The sequence below is a fragment of the Acinonyx jubatus genome, chromosome E2 (genome assembly GCF_027475565.1).
Source record: "Acinonyx jubatus isolate Ajub_Pintada_27869175 chromosome E2, VMU_Ajub_asm_v1.0, whole genome shotgun sequence".
In the NCBI taxonomy this organism is placed as follows: Eukaryota; Metazoa; Chordata; class Mammalia; order Carnivora; family Felidae; genus Acinonyx; species Acinonyx jubatus.
The window spans coordinates 58,082,744-58,092,996 of NC_069396.1; the positions used below are offsets into that span (position 1 = coordinate 58,082,744).

The following is a 10,253-nucleotide window of genomic DNA, read 5'->3' on the forward strand; positions in this document are numbered from 1 at the left end:
AGATAGGTAGAGATAGAGAATCCCAAGCAGGCTCTGCACTGTCCACGCAAAGCCCAATGTGGGGCTCAAACTCATGAACCATGAGATCATGACCTGACCGGAAGCTGGACGCTCAGCAGACAGAGCCACCCAGACACCCCTCAGCAAATTTCAATTACGCACTACAGCGTTATTGACTAGAGTTACCATGTTTTACATTAGATCCTCAGACCTTATCTTAGAGCTAAAAGTTTTGCCTTCTCACCAACCTTTCCCTCCTTCCCCCATCCCCCAATCCCCTGCCACAAGGATGACCCTGGAAAATGTTTTGCCCAGTGAAGTAAGCCAGACAGGAAAATACTGCATGGTGTCACTTAGATGGCTCATCTTAAATTAAAAAAACACACACACACAAACACATAGAAACAAAGTAGACAAAAGGTTGCCCCTTCCTTAAGGGCATTTCTTTAGCAAACTTGTCATTGCAAATGTTTTCTCTTCCCCTTTGAGATACAAATCTTAAAAGTCTAAATTGTCTCTTGCTGGTGTTACTCTGAGCCATAAACACCAAGGAAGACAGCGCCCCTAGCCCTCCGTCTCCAGGACACCTTAATTGAGGTCCTGGTTCCAAGCTGTGATTACCTGCTGGTCCCAGAGAAGCTACAAGTTTCATTACTTTTTTGGTGAAAGACAATTAGCTCATACAAATGGTCGCCCCAGTTACCAGGTAAACTTAGGATAAAATACATGTATCAAATGTTGCTGTCAGCTCCTGTACACGTCCTCATACTGCAAGACAAGTTATTTATCTTGAGAACATGTACGTAACCGGCTGTATCCCCTGGGCTCTATAAAAAGGGCACATTTTGTATCTGCCTTTGTATCCTCTTTCAGTGAATCACTTGTGATGCGCTTTGAATAAGCATGAAGCCAGACCACAATAATACAATGTCTTTCTCTTCATTTTGTGCAGATGTGTTCTGGGTCAGCAGGAGATTTTTGTTTTTTTGTTTTTGTTTTTTTTTAATTTTTTTTAACGTTTATTTTATTTTTGAGACAGAGAGAGACAGAGCATGAACAGGGGAGGGGCAGAGAGAGAGGGAGACACAGAATCGGAAACAGGCTCCAGGCTCTGAGCTGTCAGCACAGAGCCCGACGCGGGGCTCGAACTCACGGACCGTGAGATCGTGACCTGAGCTGAAGTCGGACGCCTAACCAACTGCGCCACCCAGGCGCCCCTGGAGATTTTGTTTTTAATGGTTGCCCCAACACCGTACACTTGAGATGGTCTGTGCTTTATGTGGGTTACATTTCAACAAAGAACCAAAGAAACCCGCCACAAGATCCCTGTGCAAGATCCCTGTTAAAACACACACACACACACACACACACACACACACACACACACACACAAAGTCAGCAACAGCCTGTGCATGGGTCTCTGCCTTGCAGACTTACTTCAGTTGCCACCAGGTTGGATCGTGTAAAGATTGCCAAGATTCCCACAATTTCACATCTACAAAGGTAGCAAGTCTGTGAGGTTTAATATTTGAGTGCCTACTTCGTGTCAGTCACTGGAGGCAAGATGTGGTCATGGTGCAAGCTCTCAGGTCTCACAAGGGGGACCCCAAGCTTTCATCCTGCTCACCATTTTATTCCAAAAGTGCCCAACACATTGCAGGCACCCGAATGCTTATTGAACAAATGGTTAATGCAAAGGTGGAAAATATTCAACCAAGTCACTTGGACCAAAGAGTCAAGGAAAGTAGGAGGTTACCAGGGTAGGAGAATGTGGGGTGATGGTCTAATAGGTTCACATTTCATTTGGGGTGATGAATATTTAGGGGACCAATGGGGACAGTTGCACAACACTGTGAATGTACTACATACACTGAAATGTACACATTAAAATGATTAACTGGGGGCACCTGAGTGGCTCAGTCTGTTAAGTGTCCAACTTCAGTTCAGGTCATGATCCCATGGTTCGCTGGTTCAAGTCACACATCGGGCTCTGTGCTGACAGCTCAGAGCCTGAAGCCTGCTGCAGATTCTGTGTCTCCCTCTCTCTCTGCCCCTCCTCTGCTCATACTCTGTTGTCCCTCTCTCAAAAATAAACATTAAAAAATTAAAAATATCTTGAGGTTTATAGGCAATATTTATGACAAAGGGGGAAAAAAAAAGATAGATCTACCCTTACTCCCCTCAGAGCTTGGTCCAGCCAGGATACTGCTTATCTCAAATCCCAGGGAGCACTGAAACCAACAGAGAAGAGGCTTGGGGCTACTGGTCTGCTGACTTGCCTCTCCTGTAAGGAGCTCCTTCAGAACAGACAGCTGTTAAAGCCCATGCCAGCAGTCCAGGTTCACAGGACTAGCACTGGAGGTGGTTGGGGGAAAAGAGAGAGAGGGAACATTGGGAAGGAGGGGGAAGCTCGTGGGGAAAAGCCCTAGGAGGCATTAACAGGGAGAATAAAGATCAAGAGGAAGTCTGAGCTTTGAATGGCATCAAACAATCATTAAACACCCACCAGAAGCCAGGTGAGGCGCTGCCCTAAGACTGGGGACACAGCCTTGGATGAGCAGATTGCACGAGCTTACAGTGAAGACGCATGTTTGCAAAGTCTTGGTCCGGTCCAGTTCTGTGCCAACTTGCTCATTAAACGTGTATCATTTGTTGTTAAGTACAGTCGTAATGTGCTATTAAGTCACCAGAAACACTGAATTAGCAAATGCTACACATTTCCTCCTACAGGAGATACAGGGTTAGCATCCTGTAAGCCTCTGGTCACAGCATTTTTGCCAACCCATCAACACCTAACCTTGTTTTATGTGCCTCTCGGTTTAGGACGCCTTACTCAATACATATGGGTGGTTCATTTATACTGACCTCACAGCCCGTGGTACCATTACCCTCAAGGGGCCTCATCTAACGCAGGCGTTGCTCTGCAGGGCGCACCAGAGCCTTCTTGAACTTAAGAACACTAAACAGCACTTCAGCAATACCCATGGAGGTCATATTAAATAGTCATGTTACCCCCCCCACACACAAAAAAAAGCACAAAATGCAAGAGACCTGACAAGAAGGCAGACCGCTGCCTTGTCAAACCCCAGCTGGGAACGTTTCTCCAATCTTTCACCGTTTTGCGCATGTCCAAGAATGACCAGGGAAAGCAAGGCAGGTAATGATTTGGGGGCGGGAACACGGAGATTAAAAAAAACACGTTAGCGAGTAGGTGAATTAACAAATACGGAATCCGCAAATAATGAGAACTGACGGTAATTAGTATTACAGTGTGCTGAGTCTGAGAGAATCCTACAGGGCGCCATGAGATCACACAGCCGATACAACAGGCAAGCGAGAGAGGAAAGGGAATTGTGTGAGGCTTGAAGGGTCCACCAGATTGAATCACGGCGAGTGGAAGAAGACAGAGTTCTCCAACAACTATGGAATCTCCCTGTCTAGAAAGAGAGAAGCTTCAAATCAGAGGTCAGAGATGCAGCCCATTCCTGCTGCTGATGAAGAAAGCGCCAACAGCAAACTCTGCCCAGCCCCTGGTAAACCACCGTCCTAGCCTCTGCTTCTGTAGACTTGACTCTTTTGGGTCCTGCTGACAAGTGGGATCATGCAGTGTTTGCCCTTCTGGGACTTCTACCTTCATTTAGCATAACATCCCCCGTGTTCATCCACGTCGTCACAAATGGCAGGGTTTAGCCCTTTTCTTGTTTTGTTTTGTTTTTTAAGACTGGGTAAAATTCTGTTGCATGTATATTCCACGTGTCAGTGACGCAAGAATTAGTTCTAAAGGTCTGCTGTACCGCAAAGTGCACACAGTCAGCAGCAGTTTTGCCAAGAGGGTACATCTCACATTAAATGCTCTCAACTTGCAGGCACACACACACAGGACACCAACTTTTAGAGGTCATGGACAGATCTATTACCCTGGTGGTGGTTATTCTGAGAGCGTATGCCTGTATCCACACTCATAAAATTGTATATATTTAATATTTGCAGGTTTTTTTTTCATCAACCGTACCTTAGTGAAGCAGATCTTTCTAAAGACCAGCGGGAACCAAGAGGGGAAGGGACACTAGAGAAAGAAAGGTTTGGAGCAACAGAGAAAAGGGACATCACTTACCTATCAGACTTCTAATCTCATGCAACTTCCCAGGGCCCCGAGTCAGGGAAGCTCAAACAAGTAGCCAGCTGTATTTCCTCCCCACTCTGTGATTGGCCCTCAGGCCCCTCCACAGCCTATCAGGGCTCTCTCCAAGCTCCTAGTTTATGGGGTCAAGATGCCACCCAGGACCCAGCTGCCACACATAATCTCTGACCCCTTCCCTTCCAGGTGTAAATCATCACTAGCTGGGAAAGGGAGGCACAGGTGTGTTTCTAATTAAAAACCATGCTCTCCTGGTGCAAACACAGTCTTCCACTCCAGCCAAGGCCATTGAGGTACCTCTCCCACCATCTGCAAGGTCGTGTAGAACAGTGAAAGAGGAAGAAGACCCCATGAAGACTTACAATAAAACCACAGAAGCAGCCACATCTGGAGACCATTTCCTCTCCTGGAGTCCAGAACACCTCCTGTGACATGATTGCATCCTCCACGCGAAGGCTTTTCCATTGAAGTCAGGAACAAGACAGGATGGTTTTAATGCCATGATTTAATATCGTTCTTGGAGGTATTAGTGGATTAAGTTAAAGATTTTAGCTAACTGTCTCAAATTACACTAGCAATTTTAAACTGGAAATCAGGAAGCACTTGGAGAAAGGTATAATAACTGGAAAGGAACAGGTAAAACTGTATGTACAGATGACCTGATCGCATATCAGAAAACCTAAACAACTCAACGGGAAAGCTACCACCAACATGTATATTTATGTCATTTTCCTACAGCCTCTGGCCCTGGGTCTGTCTTTGATGGGGCTTGTTTGATTGGGTCCTGGTGATACCAAGATCCTCCCTTTGCTTGGTACAATTACACCCCAGGTGGGGGTGGGGGTGGACAGGTGAACAAGATCATGTCATAAGTTGCTCTAGATTCTTGCAAATGGGAAACAACGTATGAATGGACGGTCTAAGGTGTCGGCCCTCTCTGAGTCTGAGCTCTCCAAAACAATAACTTTCTAAAGTTGTTTGTCCTTCTGAATTGAGGAGGTAGGGGAGTCTCTCCTCAAGTTGAAAGCACCTGCAGGGAACAAGCTGGGTAACCCACTACCTGGGACAGACCAGGGATGCTAACTGCTTGCAAGGTGGTGCACTGCAGAACAATGATAATGCAGGAGCCTGGCAAGTGGGAGGAATGATGTTAATTCCCCTGATCCCCCCCCCTCCTCGGAACCTATTAGGGTTGGGGGCAGGGCAGACCAAGCCCTTTTCTGTCTGCTTTGGGAGATGTATTTGACAGGAAGGAGCTAGGGAACCTATTTCCTTTTGGGGTGAGTGTCATCTTTTTTTTTCCCTCTCCTGCCCCTATTTTCTGCATCATCTCACGTTCTTAGAGTTACAGTGACAGACACTTGAGCTCACCAAGTCCAGCTGTCCAGTATTGAAGATGTAAAGCAAAGCTAGAGATTCACCTTTGAAAATGACCAGCTCTGCTTCATTGATAAAAATCCTTACCAATCTCAGTAACCCAGTCTTCCTGCTCCTGAAGTAAAGTCCTAAATTCCCAGCCTTTCTTTCCCCAGCTCTCAGTATCTGAGAGCTAGCACAATGCTGAGCCTGAAGGAAATATCAATGGGTCTTTCGGGGCTCAGAGGTCCACAGCAGCCATTAGCTGATACAATTTTTCTAAAAAGTCGAGAAAGCTGTCATCACAAAGGAGAAAGAATGAGGCACAGAGAAGTACAGGAGGCAGCTAAGATTAAGGAATTCTTTGACACCACCTCTCCCCAAATATTCCTTATCGATAAAGATATTTGTCAGTTCAGCCACGTGGCCCGGCATATGGGGCTGGGAATGAGACATGGCTCCAATCGCTGGTTTCTGTCATGGCTTTGGCTGATTTTAGTTAACCCACGTAAATCTTTTTCTCCTTTGTAAAATGGAGGAGACAGGATGTATGTGATAGACTGTGGTCACCATGCTGTGCATTAGATTCCCCAGAACATATTCATCTTGTAACTGAAAGTTCGTTCCCTTTGACCAACATCTCCCCATTTTCTCTAAGCCCAAACCCAGACAACCCCCCTCCCATTCTATACTCTCTGGTTTTATGAGTTCAACACTCTAGATTCCACAGATAAGTGAGATCATAGTCTTTACCTTTCTGTTTCTGGTTTATTTTACTTAGTAGAATGTCCTCCAGATTCATTCATATTGTTGCAAATTGCAAATGGCAGGACTTCCTTCTTTTTAATGGTTGGATACTAATCCATTGTGCATTTACCACATTTTCTTCATCCATTTGCCCATCCATAGGCACTTGGATTTTTTCCGTATCTTGGCAATAGCAAACATGTGGGTGCAAATAGGTCTTTGAGATACTGATTTCATTTTCTTTGGATGTATACCCACAAGTGGGATTGCTGGATCATAAAGTAGCTCTATTTTTTATTTTTTTGAGGAGCCTCCATACTGTTCTCCACAGTGGCTGCATCAAGTTGACATTCTCACCAGCAGGGCACTGGGGTTCCCTTTTCCCCACCTCCTCACCAACCCACGCTGTCTTTTATCTTTCTGAGAATAATCATCTTCACAGGTGTGAGAGACTATCTCATGGTTTGTTAGCATTTCCCTAGTGAGTAGTGATGTTGAGCATCTTTTCACATACTTTTTGGCCATTGGTACATTTTTTTGGAAAAAAATGTGTACTTAGATCCATTGCCCATTTTAATGGGGTTTTGGTTTTTGTTGTTGTTGCTGTTTGGTGGTTTGTTTTGGTTTTGGTATCTTGTTGAGTTTTATGAGTTCTTTATATATATATTTTGGATATTAATCCTTATCTTCAAATATTTTCACCCATTCCATAGGCTGCCTTTCCTTTTTGTCAATTGTTTCCTTTACTGCACAGAAGCTTTTGGGTTTGATATAGTCCCACTTGTTTATTTTTGTTTTGTTGCCTAGGCTTTTGGTGTTACACCCCAAAAATCATTGCCAAGATTAATGTTAAGGAGAATTTCTCATATGTTGTCTTCTCAGAGCTTTACAGTTTCAGGTAATACATTTACATCTTTGATCCATATAGAGTTAATTTTTGCATATGGTGTAAGATAAGGGTCCAACTTCATTGTTTTGCATGTGGGTATCCAGTTTTCCCAACGTTTATTGAAGGGATTATTCTTTCCCCATGGAATATTCTTGGCTCCATTTTCAATTATCAGTTGACCATATATGCATGGATTTATTTCTAGACTCTTGATTCTGTTCCATTGGTCTCTGTATCTGTTTTTACACGAGTACCATACTGTTTTGATTACTATAGCTTTGTAATATGGCTTGAAATTGAGAAGTGTGATGCCTCCAACTTTGTTTTTCTTTGTCAAGAATGCATTAGCTATCCAGGGTATTTTGTGTGGCTCCACACAAATTTTAGGATTGCTATTTCTATTTCTGTAGAAAATGCCATTGGAATTATGATAGGGATTGCAATGCATTTGGGCAGTGTGGACATTTAACAATATTAATTCTTCCAATCCAAGGGCATGGGATGTCCTTTCATGTATTTGTGTCTTTGATTTTTTTTTTTATAAATTTTTTTTAACGTTTATTTTTGGGACAGAGAGAGACAGAGCATGAACGGGGGAGGGGCAGAGAGAGAGGGAGACACAGAATCGGAAACAGGCACCAGGCTCTGAGCCATCAGCCCAGAGCCTGACACGGGGCTCGAACTCACGGACCGCGAGATCGTGACCTGAGCTGAAGTCGGACGCCCAACCGACTGCGCCACCCAGGCGCCCCTGATTTTTTTTTTTTTATCAATGTCATATAGTTTTCAGCATACAGATCTTGTACCTGTTGGATGAAATCTGTATCCACATATTTTATTCTTTATGATGCTATTGTTAACAGAATTGTTTATTGAATTTCTTTTCCAGGTATTTCATTCTTAATATATAGAAACACAACTGATTTTTGTGTATTTGTTTTGTACTCTGCACCTTAACTCAATTTGTCTGTTAGTTCTAGTAGTTTTTTGGTGGAGTCTTCAGAATTTTCTATTTGTAAGATCATGTTGTCTGCAAACAGAGATAATTTTACTTCTTCCTCATTTGGATACTTTTTGCTTGCTTTTTCTTGCTCCTGGCTGGGACTTCCAGTACTATGTTGAACAGAAGTGGGAGAGTCAGCATTTTTGTCTTGTTCCTGATCTTAAAGGAGAAACTTTTATCTTTTCATGGTGGCATGTGGTGTTAGCTGTGCCTTTTAATGTATGGCCTTTATTATGTTGAGGTAATTTCCATCCACACCTAATTTGTTAAGAGTTTTTTTTAATTGGGAAATGATACTGAGTCTTTCCAAATGCCTTTTCTGCATCTATTGGAATAATCATATGGGTTTTACACTTCATTCTGTGGATGTGTTTTATCACGCTTATTGATTTAGGTTGAACCTTTATTGCACCCTAGGGATAAATCCCCTTTGATCGTGGTATATGATCATTTTACGGTGATGTTAAATTCAATTTGCCATATTTTTGAGGATTTTTACATCTATGTTCATCAGATACTGGCCTGTAATTTTCTTGTGGTGTCCTTGTCTAGTTTAAGTAATAGGGTAATGCTGGTCTTGTAAAATGGGTTTGCAAGTATTCCTTCCTCTTCAATTTTTGGAAGAATTTGAGATTGGTGTTAATTCTTCTTTCAGTGTTTGGTGGGATTCACCAGGGAGACCATCTGGTCCTGGGCTTTTCTTCTGGAGAAGGTTTTCAGTTGCTGATTCGACCTCCTTACTTGTAATAATCTGTTCACATATTTTCTGTTTCTTTGTGATTCAATCTTGGTAGTTCGTATGTTTCTAGAAATGTATTCATCTCTTCTTAGTTATCCAATTTCTTGAGTTGTAATTGTTGATAGTGGTCTCTCATGAACCTTTGTATTTCTGTGGTATCAGTTGTAATGTCTCCTCTTTTGTTTCTGATGTTGAGTCCCTCTCTTTTTCTTTTCATGGTTAGTCTAGCTAAAGATTGTCAATTTTGTTTATCTTTTCAAAGAAAACAAAAACTTTTGGAGTGCCTGGGGGGCTCAGTCAGTTAAGTGTCCAACTTTGGCTCACGTCATGATCTCACGGTTCATGGGTTCAATCCCCATGTCAGGCTCTGTGCTGTCAGCTCAGAGCCTGGAGCCTGCTTTGGACTCTGTCTCTCCCTCTCTCTCTTCCCCCTCCCCCACTCACACTCTATCTCTCTCTCAAAAATGAATAAACATTTTAAAAAATTTAAAGAAAACAACTCTTAGTTTCATTGATCTTTTCTGGTGTCTTTTTGGTCTCTGTTTCATTTATTTCTTCTCTGAACTTTACTATTTCCTTCCTTCTGCTAACTTTGGGCTTAGTTTGTTCTTTCTAGTTCCTTGAAGTGTAAAGTTGGGTTGTTTGAAACCTTTTTTTTTTTTCTTAATGTAGGCGTTTTTGCTTGCATATCAGGAATTGACAGAATCCAAGAGTGGAGGTGAAGGTTGAGTGCTAATTTAAGGGGAAGTTGTCATCCACAGGGAACTTACAATTATCCAGAACCATTGCAGTGAATTAATTGAAGGTGATAAAACTTTGGTGACTTAAATACATAATGACTTAAAGGACATATGCAGGAAGTTCTCAGGTGATGGGGATGAAAATTAAAATGTGGTGACAAAAATAACTCAGAGAAGTAATTGTATGTGAGCAGCAGGTAGACCAAGAAGTAAGCCCCTCTCCCACCAGTGACTTCATTGTTTTCTTTCTTCTTCTCCACATTCCACTTCTTTCCCATGATAACCATGATGGAAGACAAGAAAAGGATGAGACAGTGGAGGAAATGAATGGAGAGGAACAACACACCTTTGATTCCAGGCGCTTTTTATACATTCCCATTGAGTCTCTAAAATAACTGAGGTATAGATAGAAGCCCCAAATAAGTGTTAGCTATGATGTGCCAGGCACTATCCCAAATGTAACTGTAGATCTATCTCTTTGAGAATCCTCACAACCCCATGAGCAGGTAGGCTCTGATCCCAAGATCAAAGGTGAGAAAAGAGGCACAGAGAGATCCTGTAATTTGGCCAGTCACCTTGCCAATATGTGGCATTGAGAATAAAAACAACCAAGTGGATTTGAGTCTAAACACTAAGCCTGA

The 10,253-nt window shown here is 42.8% G+C and overlaps 1 protein-coding gene across 8 annotated transcripts in view; it reads right to left on the minus strand.

Annotated features, from left to right (window-relative positions):
* Positions 1-10,253, minus strand: part of NLRP13 (NLR family pyrin domain containing 13) — a 109,088-nt gene that overhangs the window by 34,124 nt on the left and 64,711 nt on the right. The window lies entirely within an intron of this gene.